The sequence below is a fragment of the Triticum aestivum genome, chromosome 1A (genome assembly GCF_018294505.1).
Source record: "Triticum aestivum cultivar Chinese Spring chromosome 1A, IWGSC CS RefSeq v2.1, whole genome shotgun sequence".
NCBI classification, from domain to species: domain Eukaryota; kingdom Viridiplantae; phylum Streptophyta; class Magnoliopsida; order Poales; family Poaceae; genus Triticum; species Triticum aestivum.
In genome coordinates this window covers 152,280,630-152,299,304 of record NC_057794.1, presented here as the reverse complement: position 1 = coordinate 152,299,304, position 18,675 = coordinate 152,280,630, and positions in this window count along the sequence as shown.

Sequence of the window (18,675 nt, the reverse complement as noted above, 5' to 3'; positions counted from 1 at the left end):
CCTGTTTTGCCGCCCGCCCCGCTAAGGCCCCTAGTGGGCCACTGGCCACTGAGCCAGCCCCAACCCTTATCTTGTAAAAAAAATAATTAATTAAAATAGATAATTATTTAATTATTTAATTAGTTAGTTAATTAAATTAATTATAATTGTTTTAATTAAACTAATTATGTAGTTAGCCTAATTAAACAACTAATTCGCTAATGTATGTATGACAGGGGGCCCGCCCTCCTGTTGACCAGTCAAACATTGACTGGTCTACTTGGACCCCCTGACCCACCTGTCAGCCACTGGGTACACTTTTGTGTACCTTGTGTTGTGTGCTCCTAGCAATTTAGCCATTTATTTTGAATTAAATTAAATTGTAGAATATTGTTTTGAAAACTTCAAAAAATCATAGAAATTAATTTGTAACTCGGGTGAACAAGTTTTATACATGAAAGTTTCTCAGAACGACAAGATGAATCCGAATGCGCGGTCCGTTCGTCCGCCACACGTCCCTAGCATAGCGAACATGCAACCTTCCCCCTTCGGTTCGACTATCCGAAAATGCCAAACACCGGGAATACTTTCCCGGATGTTTTCCCCTTCGCTGGTATCACCTATCCCTACGTTAGATCACCCCTGGCACCGCGTATTGCCTTGTTATATTTTTGTGATGCCTTGTTTGCTCCGTATTTACTGTTTCTTTCCCCCTCTTCTTCTCCAGTAGACCCCGAGACCGGCGCTGAGGCCACTGAGTACGACTACGTCACCGATGACCCATCTTCCTACGCAACCACTACTACAAAAAGGGCTATAGCTAATATGGACATTAATGGCGCACCATGTATGTGGTGCGCCACTACTATATAGCAGTGGCGGACCAGAAACAGGTTCGCCATTATTGACATATTACTAATTGCACACCTGGTGTGTGGTGCACCATTACTAGTTTTGAAAAAAATGTTAGAAGTGGCGCACCAGGGGATAGTGCGCTATTACTAGTTGACATAGTAATGGCGCACCTGTACAAAGTGCGCCATTACTATGTGTATGACTGGGTCAAACCTTGGTCAAACTTAGTAATGGCGCACTTTGCATAGGTGCGCCATTACTATGTCAAACTTAGTAATGGGACACCTACACAAAGTGTGCCATTACTAACTTTGACCAAGGTTTAACCAAGTCATACACATAGTAATGGCGCACTTTGTGAAGGTGCGCCATTACTAACTTTCTTTGCCTCCCCCCCCTCCCCCCCGGTGGACCGCCTTTTCAGTTTTAGAAGAAATACAAGAAAATGATGGAAATTTAAAAAAAAAGAAAGAAAATAAGTTTCCCATGTGATATGTGGTCTAGTTGTTGGGAAAATATACAAATATGAATTTTGACTTTATTTGCAAAATCTCTCTGGAATGTAGTAAAATGGGCATAACTTTTGCAACGAACTCGGATTAAAAAGTTTTTTATATGAAAAATCATCTACTCAAAAAGTTACACCCGAATTCAACTGGGGGAACCCCGTTGAAGATTTTTAGAATCCCCAAAAACCTAACAGAACGAAAGATACGGGGCTTTTAAGATCTAGAGGGGGGAAATGAAAAAAAATCAAACTTAGTAATGGAGCACCATTTGCTAGGTGCGCCACTAGTAACAGAAAAAAAATTGGTTTCGAATTTTTTTTTGGAAAAAATGTTCAAAATATGATACGTAATATGACCGGGAAGTTTGAAATATTTTTTCAAAATTTCATCACACTCGTGAACATGAACAAAGTCATAGACATCAACAAGGTTTAATAGGATTGATATGATAGACATATCAATAAGTGCATGTTAGGTGAGCTGGTGCTAGGGTTGGATAGAACTGTGAAGTTAAGCGTGCTCGGGCTGGAGTAGTGTGAGGATGGGTGACCTTCCGGGAAGTTTGACCATGGAGCGCGATTTGACTTGAGATTAAGCATATTGACCCGAGATTAAGCCATAGTGACCCGAGATTAAGAAAAACGAAAAAAGAGATTTTTTTTGAAAAACAAATTTCTAACTTTTTTTGAAAAAAATTGTTAGTAATGGCGCACCAGATATATGGTGCGCCATTACTAAGTCAGATAGTAATGGCGCACCGTTGGACATAGTAATGGCGCACCTATAGTGGCGTGATGGTAGTGGCGCACCTATAGTGCGCCATTAATGGCCAAAATACGTGTGCCACTAACAGGCCTTTTCCTAGTAGTGAACAGAGCTTCCATGCAAGCCCCCCCATTGATCACCAGATATCGCCTATTCTTCTCTCTACTGCTTGCATTATAGTAGTGTAGCATGTTACTACTTTCCGTTAATCCTATCCTGATGCATAGCCTGTCTATGCTACTACTGTTGTTACCTTTACCTGCAATCCTAAATGCTTAGTATAGGATGCTAGTATTCCATCAGTGGCCCTACATTCTTGTCCGCCTGCCATGCTATACTATCGGGCCATGATCACTCGGGAGGTGATCACGAGTATATACTTATATACATAATATGTGATACTTGGTGATTAAAGTCGGGTCGGATCGTAGAGTACCCACGAGTGATTCTGATGTGGGGGCTGAAAGGACAGGTGGTTCCATCCCGGTAGTGGTGGGCGTGGGTTCCTGACGGCCCCCGACTGTTACTTTGTGGTGGAGCGACAGGGCAGGTTGAAACCACCTAGGAGAGAGGTGGGCCTGGCCCTGGTTGGCGTTCACAGTTACTTCAAAATAACACGCTTAACAAGATCTTGGTATTTGATCTGAGTTTGGCCACTGGCCTATACGCAGTAACTGACTACGCAGGGACAGTTATGGGCACTCGACATCGTTGTATTAGCCCAAGCCTTCTTGACATCAGCGACTGAGCGGCGCATACCTGGTTGGACCGCGTAACGCAACTTCCTTTGTAATGCGGGGTTGCTAGGTCTGCTCACCGGCCGCATACGTAACGTGCAGGTGTGCAATGGGCGATGGGCCCAAACCCCTGCGCACATAGGATTTAGACCGGCGTGCTGACCTCTCTGTTGCGCCTAGGTGGGGCTGCGACATGTTGATGTTCTGAGGCCGGGCATGACCTAGGAAAGTGTGTCCGGCCAAAGGGGATCGAGCGTGCTGCGAAATGTGGTGCACCCCTGCAGGGAAGTTTATCTATTCAAATAGTCATGTCAATCGGTAAAGGATGGCCCGGAGTTGTACCTTGACCTTATGACAACTAGAACCGGATACTTAATAAAACACACCCTTTCAAGTGCTAGATACAACCCTATGATCGCTCTCTAACAGGGCGACGAGGAGAGGATCGCCGGGTAGGATTATGGTACATGATGCTACTTGGTGAACTTACCATCTACTCTCTTCTATATACTTCAAGATGGAGGCTGCCAAAAGCGTAGTCTTTGATAGGACTAGCTATCCCCCTCTTATTCTGGCATTCTACAGTCCACTCCACAGATACTACCCTTCTCATTGATACCAATGCATATGTAGTGTAGGTCCTTCCTTGCGAGTACTTTGGATGAGTACTCACGGTTGCTTTACTCCCCCTTTTCCCCCTTTCAATACCCGGTTGTTGCAACCAGATGTTGGAGCCCAGGACCGAGACACCACCGATGACGACTCCTACTACAATGAGGTGACTACTACTACGTGCAGACCGTCGATGATGACCAGGAGTAGTTTAGGAGGATCCCAGCATGAGGCATGCGCCTCTTTCGATCTGTATCGCAGTTTGTGCTAGCCATCTTATGGCAACTTGTTTATCTTATGTCTGTACTCAGATATTGTTGCTTTCGCTGACTCTTCTATGATCGAGCACTTGTATTCGAGCCCTCGAGGCCCCTGGGTTGTATTATGATGCTTGTATGACTTATTTATTTTTAGAGTTGTGTTGTGATACCTTCCCGTGAGTCCTTGATCTTGATCGTACATGTTTGCGTGTATGATTAGTGTACGTTCAAATCGGGGGCGTCACACCGACATGCTGTGGTATTTTTTCGTGTCCATTTCGAGAGAAGGCGCACTTGAATAATGACAGCCAACAAAGCATTTTGAAAAAATAGCTGCCACTTTAGTATCTCAAACATTTGCATAATTCAAACCGTGTGCGTTCTGTTAACCATTCACGTGACACCACATGTCTTGGTTTTAATGGCTGTAGGAGGTGTCGTGCGGACAGCTGCTTGACCTTGACTGAACAGGAGGCGTGCGAGCGCAGTCAGGTGCGTAGGCTGACCGAGAGGCATGCAAGCTGTCCTTGAATGCGCAGGTTCACCTCAAAGCGTGCGAGTTGTACGCTGCGTAGGCTCATTGGGAAGCGAGCCCTTTGACTTCCATGGCCGCCTGACTTCCTCTCCGTGCGCGCGCCCCCCTCAATGGCATGGGACGCCACCATCGAACGCTACCTCTCAGTGCCACTAGCTGCCGTCCTCCTGCGCCCCGCCCGTCGATCACCGGACGACATGATGTTTGATTTACAAGTGAAGGACATTCTGTGCTGCATTGAAGACTTCAACAGCGGCGTCCCGAAGGACGACAACGACAACTATGGCATGGCACGCCGCCTCCGCCGCAGCCAGAAATATTTTTTTTCTTGGGTTTAATACTGTATCTCAATCATATAAATATAAATTTGCAGTGTGACTGAATGAAAGATATGGTTTGAGTGAACTTGCATTATTCTCTCTTAATGTACAGACTTATCAAACGATTTTCTTTTGGAAAAAAATGTCAATGGTTGAGGGAGTCCTGGATTAGGGGGTCTCCGGACAGCCGGACTATCTCCATTGCCCGGACTGTTAGACTATGAAGATACAAGATTGAAGACTTCGTCTCGTGTCCGGATGGGACTCTACTTGGCGTGGAAGGCAAGCTAGGCAATACGTATATGGATATCTCCTCCTTTGTAACCGACCTTGTGTAACCCTAACCCTCTCCAGTGTCTATATAAACCGGAGGGTTTTAGTCCGTAGGACAACAATCACAACATACAATCATACCGTAGGCTAGCTTCTAGGGTTTAGCCTCTCTGATCTCGTAGTAGATCTACTCTTGTAACACCCATATCTTCAATATTAATCAAGCAGGACGTAGGGTTTTACCTCCATCAAGGGGCCCGAACCTAGGTAAAACTTCGTGTCCCTTGCCTCCTATTACCATCCGTCCTAGACGCACATTTTGGGACCCCCTACCCGAGATCCGCCGGTTTTGACACCATCATTGGTGCTTTCATTGAGAGTTCCGCTGTGCCATCGCCACAAGGAAGGATGTCTCGTCCCGTCTTTAAAGACGGCACTATCGCTGAGGGAGCTCTGGCTATCGGCCAAACTCTCCGACTAGGTGGTTTTCTTATGACCGCCTATTCGGCCGCTGCGCCGACGTTGACTTCTCGGGTCATCGAAAGCAATCTTCACATCAACTCGGAACTCACCGAGCAGTTAGATCAAATGGAGCTCTCTTCCCTGAATGAGCTCTTAGATCGTATTGCCGCCTTGGGAGTCGCTACAGACTATGATCAGATTGGGCCTAAACCCGATCTAAGAGAAATTAACTCTCCCAAGGTCACCCACCACGTTGCAGTGGTGGAAGAACAATGCAACAAAACTTCATCTATATTAAGGACTAGCTATGTCCGGATTCTTGATCCCCCCAAACCAGATACCCACGGAGGGGAGGATGTCACTCAAAGCCTGAACCCAGAATCAGGTAGCGGGCTAGATTTACCAGAAAACGTTCAAGAATCCAAGCTTTCAAGTTCGGGAACTCCTTGGCCACTAAGCCTCGGATCGGGTGAGGATTCAGATTCAATTCAACCCACCCACCCAAACATACGGGATCTATCCCAAATTAGGCAAGAGCCCGAAGAAACAGTACACCATTACTGGGCTAGATTCCTCCTGGTCAAGAACAGGATAAAGGACTATCACGAGGAAGACGCAATTTCATTCTTCTGCAATAATTGCACGGACAAGGGAATCCTCAATGCCATAAGTCGTCACGAAATTACACGCTTTTCCGACTTGGTGTCCATAATGTGAAAGCGCCTGGAAAACCGAAATAAAATTTTGGGATAATCTGGCCCTGAATACAAACCCAGTCCGAAATAAAAGGGTGCATTATCACAATACACCTGGGTTAACTACCAAAAAGCAAAAGCCCTCTATGGGGCAAGGAACCGTACTGGAGGGATGGCTCAACGGACCCTGCAAAATTCATAGTACAACAGATGCGATACCAACACACAGCCTTAAAGCATGCTGGATACTCCGGTAGGTGGCCAAAAGTGGTGAGGATCTACTCCTCCCAAAAACCAAAGAGCACCACCCCGAGGACAACAGTACGGTCTTAACGGTCTTCGAGACCTTTGCGTCAAATAAAAGACGGAAGCGAACACTCTGCAGCACGTCCGAAATCTGCCACATAGCAGAAACAAATCCTTGGAGCGACACGACTATTACCTTCAATGCCAGTGACCAACCTAAATTCCGAACAGCCCGAGTACCAGCCACACTGGTCCTCAGTCCAATCATGGACGGCTTTTGACTCACCATGGTACTCACGGACAGCGGCAGCGGATTAAACCTCATCTACGAGGAAACTCTTCAAAAGATGGAAATAGACTGGAGCCGCATTAAGCAAAGCAGCACAACCTTTAGAGGAATCATCCCCAGTCGAGAAGCATGTTGCGCCGGAAAAATCACACTAGACGTGGTATTCGGCACGCCAGATAATTACAGGTCCGAAGAAATTACATTCCATGTGGCCCCGTTCAGCAGCGGATACCACGCTCTATTAGGGCGGGAGGCATTCACAATCTTCCAAGCCATACCCCATTATGGGTACATGAAGCTCAAAATGCCCAGGCCCAACGGAATCATCACTCTTGTTAGTGATCCGGACATAGCACTCCGCACCGAAAATAAGACAGCTGCACTGGCCCTTGAGGCACTATCCGAAGCCCTAGCGGCCGAAGAACTAACTGTGCTGCGCTCCACAGTAAACAAGGACGACGTGATACTCGATAAAAGATCCAACTCCACCTCCTTTAAGCCGGCGGACGAAATAGTCAAATTCCAAGTCCATCCAATGGACCCTACAAAAACAGCGTCCATCGGCGCATAATTAAACCCCGATGTTGATGCCGCACTGCAAGAGTTCCTACGCGAGAATTGGGATATTTTTGCCTGGCACCCTTCAGACATGCTAGGAATCCCACGCAGGCTGGCTAAACACAGCCTAAATATCATAAAATGGTTCAAGCCAGTCAAGCAGGCTCTTCGACGTTTCTCCGAGCCTAAAAGACAAGCCATGGGAGAGGAACTAGCCAAGCTATTGGAGGCCGGATTCATCAGAGACATAAAACATCCGGACTGGCTAGCAAACTTGGTGATGGTACCAAAGAAGGACAAATCCTGGCGCTTGTGCGTCGATTTTAAGGACCTTAACAAGGCCTGCCCAAAGGATCCCTTCCCCCTCCCCCGCATCGATCAAATCATCGATGCCACCGCAGGACATGATTCATTGTGTTTCCTCGACGCATACTCCGGCTACCACCAAATCAGAATGGCAGAGCCAGACCAAATCTGCTTCAACACAATGCCCTTCGGGCTAAAAAACGCCGGTGCAACTATCAGCGCATGATTCAGACATGCCTGGCAAACCAGATCGGCAAAACAGTGGAGGCATACATGGATGAAGTGGTCATTAAAAGCAAGCATGTCGAAACTCTAGTAGACGACTTGAAGCTCACATTCGACAACCTCCGAACATATGACATCAAGCTCAATCCGGAAAAATGCGTCTTCAGCGTACCAGCAGGAAAGCTCCAGGGATTCATTGTCTCCACTAGAGGCATTGAAGCTAATCCAGCCAAAATCCGAGCGTTGTCACAGTTGGCTACCTCAACAGACCTCAAACAAATACAAAAACTAACTGGATGTGTGGCGGCTCTAAGCCGCTTTATCTCCCGTTTGGGAGAAAAGGCATTACCCCTTCATCTCCTCCTCCCGCGTACCGAACACTTCGAGTGGATGGACGCCACCACGGTCGGACTCAACGAAATAAAAGCCATGTTGGCAACAAACCCAGTCCTGGCCGCGCGAAACATTGGCGAACCAATGCTATTATACATTGCTATAACTCATCAAGTGGTAAGCGCAGTGCTTGTCGTTGAGCGAGAAGTGTACGGACACAAATTTCCCATTCAAAAGCCGGTTTACTACGTGTCCACTGTCCTTACTCCATGCAAATCGCGGTACCCGCATTATCAAAAGATAGCGTACACGGTATTTATGGCATCCAGGAAGCTGCGACACTACTTTCAAGAGTGTTCGATAACGGTAGCCTCGGAAGTACCACTTAACGATATTATAAACAATCGCAACGCGGTGGGTCAGATTGCCAAATGGGCCATTGAGCTCCTCCCGTTCGACATAACTTACAAGCCACGACGAGCTATTAAATCGCAAGTTTTGGCTGACTTTGTCGCTGAATGGACGGAAGCCGAACTCCCTAAAGAGTACGACACATATTCAAACTGGATCATGCACTTCGACGGCTCCAAAATGTTGGCTGGTCTGGGGGCCAGCGTCGTTTTGACGTCCCCAACAGGGGACACAGTTCAATACGTACTGCAGATAATGTATACGGACTCCAACAATGCAGCCGAATACGAGGCCCTTCTACATGGTCTCCAGATGGCAGTATCCATGGGCATTCAACGCCTAGAGGTGCGCGGGGATTCAAACCTTGCAATATCCCAAATAAATGGAGACTTTGATGCCAAGGATCCAAAAATGACTGCTTATCGCAATGTCGTCCTAAAAATGTCAGCCTGGTTCGAGGGCTCGAATTTCACCATGTGGCTCGGGAAAACAATCAGGCGGCGGATATCCTCGCCCGCATTGGTGCAAAACACGACGCGGTCCCTCCCAACATTTTTCTGGAAAGGCTTTTCAAGCCATCCGTAGCATGGGAACGGGACACCGGTAACAACAGTCCGGACCCGGCCAAAATACCCGATACCGAACTCTCTGACACAATCGGAGGCTCTGCCACCGAAATAACACAATCAGCCCACGAAATAATGGCTATTATTGTCCCGTGGACAGAACCATTCCTGGCCTACTTAACTAGACAGGAACTCCTGGAGGACCAAAATGAGGCAGGCTGCATAGTGCGGCGATCAAAGGCCTACAGGGTCCACGAGGGAGAATTGTACAAAAAAAGCGCTACCAGAGTCCTTCAACGGTGCATCTCCGAAGAGGAAGGACGGAACCTTTTAGCAGAAATTCATGCCGGACTCGGCGGTCATCACGCCGCAGCCCAGGCTCTTGTGAGTAAGGCCTTCCGTACAGGATTCTATTGGCCAACGGCCCGGGCAGACGCACAAGACTTAGTCCGGCGTTGCGCCGGTTGCCAGCTCTTTGCAAATCAAAGCCATATGCCACCCACCGCCCTCCGAACAATCCCCATTACATGGCCCTTTGCGGCCTGGGGGCTTGACATGGTTGGACCCCTTAAAGGTGGAACCCACAAGAAAAAAATACTTATTGGTCATGGTGGATAAATTCACCAAATGGATAGAGGCCAAACCGGTTAAACCAGCCAAATCTGGACCGGTGATAGATTTCATATCCGGGGTTGTACATCGCTACGGCATCCCCGACAGCATCATCACTGATAACGGCACGAACTTCACGGCCGACGAGGTAAAACTCTGGTGCAGCAAAATGGGCATCAAGCTCAATTATGCTTCAGTCTACCATCCACAAACCAACGGTCAAGTCGAACGAGCAAATGGTCTTATAATGAGCGGCATTAAACCCAGACTAGTGCGCTCTTTAACAGAGTCCGACACACACTGGGTAGAGGAGCTCGACTCCGTACTCTGGGAGCTGCGGACCACGCCAAATCATAGTACTGGATACACACCATTTTTTATGGTGTACGGCACAGAGGCAGTCCTGCCCTGTGACATAATTCATGACTCACCTCGAGTGCGCATGTATGAAGAAAGAGAAGACGAGCTCGATCGGCAGGACAGTCTGGACACCTTGGAGGAAGAGCGCGATGTAGCCAAAGCCCGTTCCGCATTTTACCAGCAACAGGCCCGAAGATACCAAAGCAGAGAAGTACGAGCCAAAACTTATAACGTTGGCGAACTAGTTCTCCGGCTGCCGGATAAGAAAAAGAAAAAGCTAGAGCCCAAATGGGAAGGTTCCTTCGTCATCGACCAAGTTCTGACCGGCGGAGCGTACCGATTGCGGGATGCATCGACTAGTCGACTCGAGCCGAACCCATGGAACGTGGCCAGGCTCCGAAGATTCTACGCCTAGCACTGGACTTTGTGTTAGTCCCTTCCCTTTGTCCATTTTCTGCATATGCGTCGTCTGTCTTGTTTCCCTTTCTTTCTTTTATTCTTCTAGGCCTTCAAGGATCACCTTGTGCCTCACTTGTACACTACAGAGGTGCTAGCCGCACTATCTACACATGGGGGCTTCTTTCACAGAAGCTTAAATTATTTACCTGGGCATCACGCCCAACACACGCGTTATACTTCCGCATGTACCTTTTCTCACCATTATATGCATCAATATGACTTATGTTTTCGCCAAGCTGGGTTGCCTGGCTCTTGTATTTATGCCCTATGTTCCCGTTAATTCGGCTAGGGCATAAGGGGAGCACCTCTGCCATTGTTACCGCCGGGTCAGCCGGACGTGTACCTCAGACTGGGTGAAGCTGAAAGCTAGCGTTCTTAAGAGAATATTGGGTCAGTGAACAAAATATGACTTTTATTTATTAACCATATTTGCCCCAGACATTTTTACTGTGCTTCTTGTCGCAGTCCGGACATGCACTTTGGGGCATGCCTACCCAGGGAAAGGAACCCTTAACGGAACTATTCTCTCTGGGAGATGTTTCTTACTACCCATGTAATATAACATAACTAGTTGGGCACTTGTCCGATAAAGCACTAATGACCCCTACGCCTAGTCTCCACGCATGCCCCGGTTCTCATATAACCGAGAGGGTATTTGGACACACTCCGGACTGTCGGGTCCCGAGGTTGAAGCGAAAAGGTCCGCCACGACAAACGATCTACAATCCGGCTAGAAGGCATCATATATGTCACTTTACAATTACATAGTCAATTTGACTGGTTGAATTCCTCTTCAATGCCATCCAATAGGCTGTCTAGTCTACAGTCCTGTTGGGAATACTTTGCGGCCAATTCTACTTGGCCGTACACTAAATTTACAGGGATCTCCTTGCCATCAGGCCCCACAGGTCCGAGTTCGGCCATGTGGTTCGGGTCAGCCTTCGTGTACCGTGTCTTCGCCATCGCCCAAGCTTTCCTGGCGCCTGACGGCAGGCCGACATCTTCCATAATCGGAAGCGCCGCCGTGCTCCCTTCAGCTTTTCTGCAAGCTCTCCAAGGCCTTCGGGTAGGGAGACGGACGACCACAAGGCCTGGGCAACGCCTCGCATCACCTGCCGAACTCGTTCGTGCAACTGTGCGAGCTCGAGAAGAAGATCACCCGTCGAACTAGGCATCTCCTCAGCAGGACGACCTGTTAACATAACTACAGACATACCTCTGTCAGCCAGCTTCCCCGCCAAACTCTTTTTAAGTTCGTTCAAGCACTTACTAAATATGCCACGCCGAAGCCGTCGATTCTCCTTAACAGAGTCCGACAGTGGGCACGAACATCTTTCAGTTCCACGCCCAGCTTGGTGTTGGCATCTTGGAGATCATTCTTCTCCTGCCTCACCCTTGTAAGCACGCTCTCACCAGCCTTCAGCTGGCGTTTGAGCTGTTGCTTATCCAGATTCACTCCAGCGTCATCTCCAATTTTTTCGTCAGATTTGCATATAAAGCCGCACTCTAATATGATACTTATCATTTGACGGATATGTTACCAGCGGGGGTCTCTTTGGGCTCCCCTGCGGCGGACAGTGCGGCCTGAAGTTGGGCTTTGCACTCTTCTAGCTCCTGGGACAGTTGCGTATTATTTTCTGTAAGAACCTACATAACAAATGATCCTTAAATCAGTTATCCTGACTGTTTCAAGTCTCAGGGGCTATTGATATATATAATCATCAAATTTTCTCATCCGTATGTCTTTTACATACTGCTCCGTGGCTCTGGCTAGACCATCTTGAGCGGCACGGAGGTGCGCGTCTCCCGAGTTGAAGGCATCCAATGCCTCTAGGGAGAAACACGCGTCACGAAGAACAATTTGGCGACGCCTGTGGTTCATGGCACTTTCCACCTCGGAATGGGTGGCGGACGGTCTATCCATATACTATGTCGGAGGAACACCCGGCGCACGCCTTGTACTCGTTCCCACCTCTGAGTCTGGCCTTGGAGCCTGGCTTGTGGAGGCGCGATTGGTAGCCTCTTCGGGTATAGTCCGGCGAGCGCTCTTTTTCCTGAAAAGAAGGCATGGGCATTAGTATGCCTCTGTAAATAATGTCTTGTAATAAAGACGGTGCGTCATACCGCTGCGCTGGTGCCTCAATCCGGACTGCGGATCTTTTCAGCCTGCCTGGCCTAGGGGCCCCTTGTTGGCTAGTTGCCACGGGCTCTGCCTTCTGCCCCGAGGACCTCCCCTGCAAAACACGGCTATTATACGGCAATAAAAAGAGCACAAGGACGGATCCCTTTTTAAGCGTTGGGATTTCGGTCTCAGTCACCTGTGAGGCTGGAACTAGCCCAGGGTAATCGGCCGTAATGGCCACCAAGGTATTGTCATTACTCCCTTGGTAAAATACCCCGTCGATCAGCTCCATGGATATGTCCGGATCCTCCTGGGAGGCCGGGTCAAGGGACCTTCCAGGGTCCTCAGGCTGTGGTGGAGGGCTGTTTATCTCCTTTACTGCCTGGCGCAGCTCCTGCGATGAAATCGCTAGAATGAATACTTAAACTACGGGAATACAAAATGGATGGGCGAGAAAAATCTGCGCTTACCCATCTCGGAGGATTGTACATGGAGAATCTGCCCTGCGGGTTGACACGAAGGAATTCCTCCTCTTCTCCCTTGTACAAAGTGGACAAGATCTTTATTAGATCAGTAGCCGATCCCGGCCCTTTGCGGCCGTGGCGGGTGGCGTCATCCTCCCCGTTGAAATCCCACATGGGGTGGCCTCTATACAGTGCACCCCCGCATAATGCATATAGCCATGATCTCGATCATGGTCAGTCTGGATCGAGCTAAAGAGCTTATTTGGCTCATCAGATAAAGAATGTCCCGGTCGTCTTCCTCCAGGGGGCTCCGTGGACGCCAGCTCTGACGCTTCTTCAAAGGGGCGTTGTCAAACTCTAGAAGGCCGATCCGAATAGGGTCCGGAAGGGGAACATCTTCTATATAAAACCATTTTGAAGGCTAGTCTTCGGACGTCTTCTTTGGGGTCCCGGATAGGTATCCGGTCCCGGCGATACGCCACACTTCGGCTCCGCCCACTTGATATATTGATCCCTTCTTAGAACGGGGCACCAGCCAGAACAACTTCTTCCACAGAGCGAAATGAGCCTCACAGCCCAAAAATAACTCGCAAACGGCTACGAATCCCGCGATATGCAGCAGAGAGGCGGGCGTGAGGTTGTGCAGCTGGAGGTCATAGAACTCCAGAAGCCCTCGGAGAAACGGATGGATTGGGAATCTGAGCCCTCTTACCAGATAAGGGACAAGTCATACCTCCTCTCCCTTGGAGGGATTGGCACGACTCCCCGCTTGCTCTCCGCCATTATAAGTGGCAAGCCCGGCTCGAACCGGGACCAGGTATGCTGGGGGAAGAAATCCCTTGGACTGAAGCATCACCAATTTGTTGTGCAGGATGGAACATCTCTCCCAATCTCTAGGCTTGGAACTAGAGGTGCGAGAGGAGGAGCTGCGTCGACCAGCCATGGTGGAATGGATCTCTGTCGGGTACGCTCTAATGAAGACTCAGCAAGGGAGGATGATGTGATTTGGATCTGAATCCTTGTCTTTTTAAATAGACGGCTCATTTACAAAGCTAGGGGGGTAAATGTGAAAACACCCTGGCTCTTCACATTCGCTCGACACGTGGAAAGTAGCCATTATTGGGCGTAGAAGCCAAGAAGTACAAACCATCACAAGGAACCGGACATTATTTCGACAGGTACATAGAATTTGAAGAGGAACCCGCCTTGCAATGCCGAGGATAATACTGTGTGCCGGACGCTCGTCATTGAACCCTGGTTCGGGGGCTACTGAGGGAGTCCTGGATTAGGGGGTCTCCGGACAGCTGGACTATCTCCATTGCCCGGACTGTTAGACTATGAAGATACAAGATTGAAGACTTCATCTCGTGTCCGGATGGGGCTCTACTTGGCGTGGAAGGCAAGCTAGGCAATACGTATATGGATATCTCCTCCTTTGTAACCGACCTTGTGTAACCCTAACCCTCTCTGGTGTCTATATAAACCGGAGGGTTTTAGTCTGTAGGACAACAATCACAACATACAATCATACCGTAGGCTAGCTTCTAGGGTTTAGCCTCTCTGATCTCATGGTAGATCTACTCTTGTAACACCCATATCTTCAATATTAATCAAGCAGGACGTAGGGTTTTACCTCCATCAAGAGGGCCCGAACCTGGGTAAAACTTCGTGTCCCTTGCCTCCTGTTACCATCCAGCCTAGACGCACAGTTCGGGACCCCCTACCCGAGATCCGCCGGTTTTGACACCGACAATGGTTTTTAAATATAAAACACTCATTGCAAACGTTTTAGCTAGAACACTCGTATGCAAACCGACAGCTTCCCCAGGAAGCCAAGGGAAAATGTGCCGAGCAGAATTTGTGCAGCACTTGATCGCAAACGTTTTAGATAGAACACCCGTACGCGAAGTGAGAGCAGGATTTGTGCAGCTCTTCAAAGCAAACGGTTCTTTTGGATGACCCGTGTGCAACCACTTACAAACAATTTGGCAAGATTTGCATTTGTCATATTGGGCATGTTGCCATTTATCAAACTGGAAAGATTGACTTTTATTGATCTAGTAACATTGCCATTTTATCAACCTTGTAACACTGCGATTTGTCAAAATATGAAGCTAAAAATCACTAGCAGTGTCTAATTTTTGCAACTAAAATTCAGTAATTAAGCATAGATTTCATTCATAGATTAAGCAGTCGTTCTTAATTTATACAAACAGTTCAACTCGACAGCTGAACAGACCAAACTTTTCCCCAATTGTTGCCAACCACGTACTGAAATAGCTAGTTCAACTATATATACTAGCTAATATTAAGTACGTTGTACAGTTCCACCACATCTATAGTCAGATGAACTGCAAAATAGCCCCTAAATACTACTACTACAAAGGGGCTTTGTACTACTTCCGGCTGCCTCTCCTCTGCCGAGCATGCTCAGTAAGAGGCAGAGAAGGAGGAGCCTACCGACGAGCTAGACAACTGCAATACAGTGCCTGCCGCTGCTGCTGCTTCAGCGACGCTCACCTCAAACACCCTCTGCTGCTCTAGATGACCCCTCTCGAAGCGGTGGTTCTCCTCGTAGATTTTCTGATTCCTCACGTCTGAGGTGGTGTGTGCTGCGGCCACGGCGACGGTAAGGCTCTTCGCGTGCTCGACGAGGCGCTCCTCCTCCTCCCGCAGGAACTCGGTGTAGCACGCAAGGTCACAGATGCACGTGCGGGCATCCACCTTCGCCTCCCACCTTCGGGCAGGAGTGGAGGAGCGGGTGATGACCCCGGCGGTCGACGGTGGCCTGGCGGCGATGGCGGCCGATGATGGGGTGGTAGCCATGACCACCACCTCCCGCCTTTAGGCCGCGATGGCGGAGCGGGTGACGGCCATGGTGGCCGGCAGTGGGGTGCCAGCCACGACGGCCACCTCCCGCCTTCGGGCCACGGCGGCGGGGCAGGAGATGGCCCTGGCTTTCGACGGTGGTGTGGCAGCAACGGCGGCCAGCAACAGCTGCCGACGGGGAGCGGCGGTGGAGTGTGTGGTGGGTGTTCCGTGCACACCCAACAGGGATGCCACGCGCACTACACTACGTCGAGGACTACACCGCCGCCGCGGTGTAGCCTCCCTGCTGGAGCTGTCCTCTGATGACGGCGGAGTGGCCAAGCAACGATGATGGACCGGTGCCATTGGCGATTGTGGGGGAAGCAGACGAGATAAGCTATAGGGAGGGAGGGGAAAATGCGACGCAAGACTCGCCGGTCGTGAGGGTTTATATAGCAGGCCAGTAAGCATTCGGATTTTGGGCGATTTCACCGAGTCAAGCGGGAAGCTTGCGCGGGGACGGGCTCACCGATGATTCATTGGCGCCACCGTTTGGCAAACAGAACGCCCACACGCGCTACCCAAGCTTGTGTTGTATGCCATCTGCGGCAACGGGGTGGCAAGACGTGCGAGAGGAGGACGAAAGGCCACGTACACATACGGTTAATAAAAAATGTTTGCAATTTAATTACCTACTATACCCCCGTCCTGGTTTGTAAGTATGATTTAACTAATAAAATGCAAACACATGTCACCAGAGATTATGTAGTTGGATTCGTATTTGAACATAGTTTCCAATTATATATTTTTTATAACATGCATTAACATTTTGTTGGTTAAATTTGAGGGCAAAGTATGGCACAAAATATAAAGGGGACTATAGAGTAGACGGAGGTAGTAGTACACGGCCGCTCTCCACACAACTACGCAACTGTCGGCCGACTTGTAGGCAACCATTTCCTACGTGTTCAACTACTCCATGCATGTGGTTGCTTGCGGTTCAGGCAGCCGCGGCGCACTCTGCTCGTGTCCCGCCGCGCGCGCTCTGCTCTCGTGTCCCTCCGGGTGCTCTGCCCTCATCCCTCCACGTGTGCTACCAGTATTTGGGGCCAGCGCACAATCACGCATGTTCGTGTGCATGCGGTTGCGCCGGGCGCGGTGCGACGATGCAGTTACCCGCTGCAAAAACTGTCATGCGGACGCACCGAGAATCCACGCCGCCCGGCCCCCTTTTATTCCTGCGGCCATTTACCTTCATCTCTCATCTCACATGACACAATAAGCACACCCACGAGGACACTTATAGAGAGGACATCTAGCGGTTCCAATGGCGCTCCCAGCGGCCGACGACAACAATGGCGGGCAGTTCACCACGCAACATGTCATGGACACCCACGTGAGGGGGAAAAATCTCTCAGTGGTGTACACGAACAATCTGGTCTTGGTGGAGAGCTCCATCCAAACTATGTAGCAGTTCCTTGCCGAGGACAAGTACCAAGTGGTCGGCTTCGACCTCGAGTACACCATGGGTCGTGCCGGGCACGATCAGAAGGTTGCCCTAGCCCAGTTGTGTGTGCGACATGATGTCCTCGTCTACCACTACCACCTGGCCACAAGGCCTTGCGAGCATTTCTCTAGGTTTATCAACAACTCCGACTACAGTTTCGCTCCGGTGGACATCAACAACGATCTAAATGCGCTCAAGATGCCCGAATCTTGTCAACATCCAGCGCCACTACAAGGTCTGTGGCAGCGACAAAAACAAAACTGAACTCCCTGGTTGACCTCGCCTCGGCCATCATCGACCCCTACTACATGAAGATGAAGAATGAGAGCAATAAGTACAAGAACGCCTTGCACAGTGTGTGGCATGAGAGACTGGATGCACAACATGTCAAGGACGCGACCATGGATGCATACACAAGCTACGAGATGTACATGCAGATCGTTGACTTGAGGAAGTGTCTTCTTCCTGCCCGAGATGAGGGATCGAGCCATAGAGCAGTGGTGGGAGCGTCACAAGAAGTAGATGACTAGACGATCGTTTCTCCTACTTTAGAATGCATGCAATTGTTTATTGGGGTGTGTGCAAATGATCTGTATAGTCACTTATGTAATTGGATGTTCTTTCAGTTATATATATACATGTTATTCTTCTGTAGACAGAGCAAATGATCGTCTATGGACAGAGAAAATCACACGGCTTATTCTTCTGTAGACAGAGAAAATCTCATGGCTTATTAGCAGCAATCATCTGTGTTATTACTGGTCTTCGCACACATTTCTGATTACGGACCTGTTTGCCACGTATCACACACTTCTTGTTCAGTTGAACCATTTCCATTGAGTTGCCTAATCACACACAGTTCATCCTAGTGAACTGTATCACTACTGCAGGATGCTGCTAACGCGACACTACAATCAGAGACCCTTCGACGAAACTGTGTGCGATGCCATAATCGCAAACGGTGGTGTAAAAAACCGTCAAAAAGGTGCAAAACGTTTGCAATGGTGGAGCCATCAAACATGGTTCAGATTTTTGTTGTGTGTGCGATGTAGGGCATACGGTTCAATTTAATTAACTGTTTGCGATGAGGAGGAACAAAAGAAACAGGCAGCCAGATAGAGATGTGTGCGATATACAACATATGGTTCACTCGAATGAACTATTTGTGATTAGGCAACACAAAAGAAACGGTCAGCCAGATGAAGGTGTGTGCGATATATGGCATGCGGTTCACTCGGATGAACTGTTTGCGTTGAGACATGAGAACTTAAACGGTTCAACTTAACAAGATGTGTGTGATACGCGGCGAACCGGTCTGTAATCAGAAATGTGTGTGAAGACCGACAACATACAGAACAACAAGATGTGTGTGTTGTGCGATGGGATTTCATACAGAACAACAACATA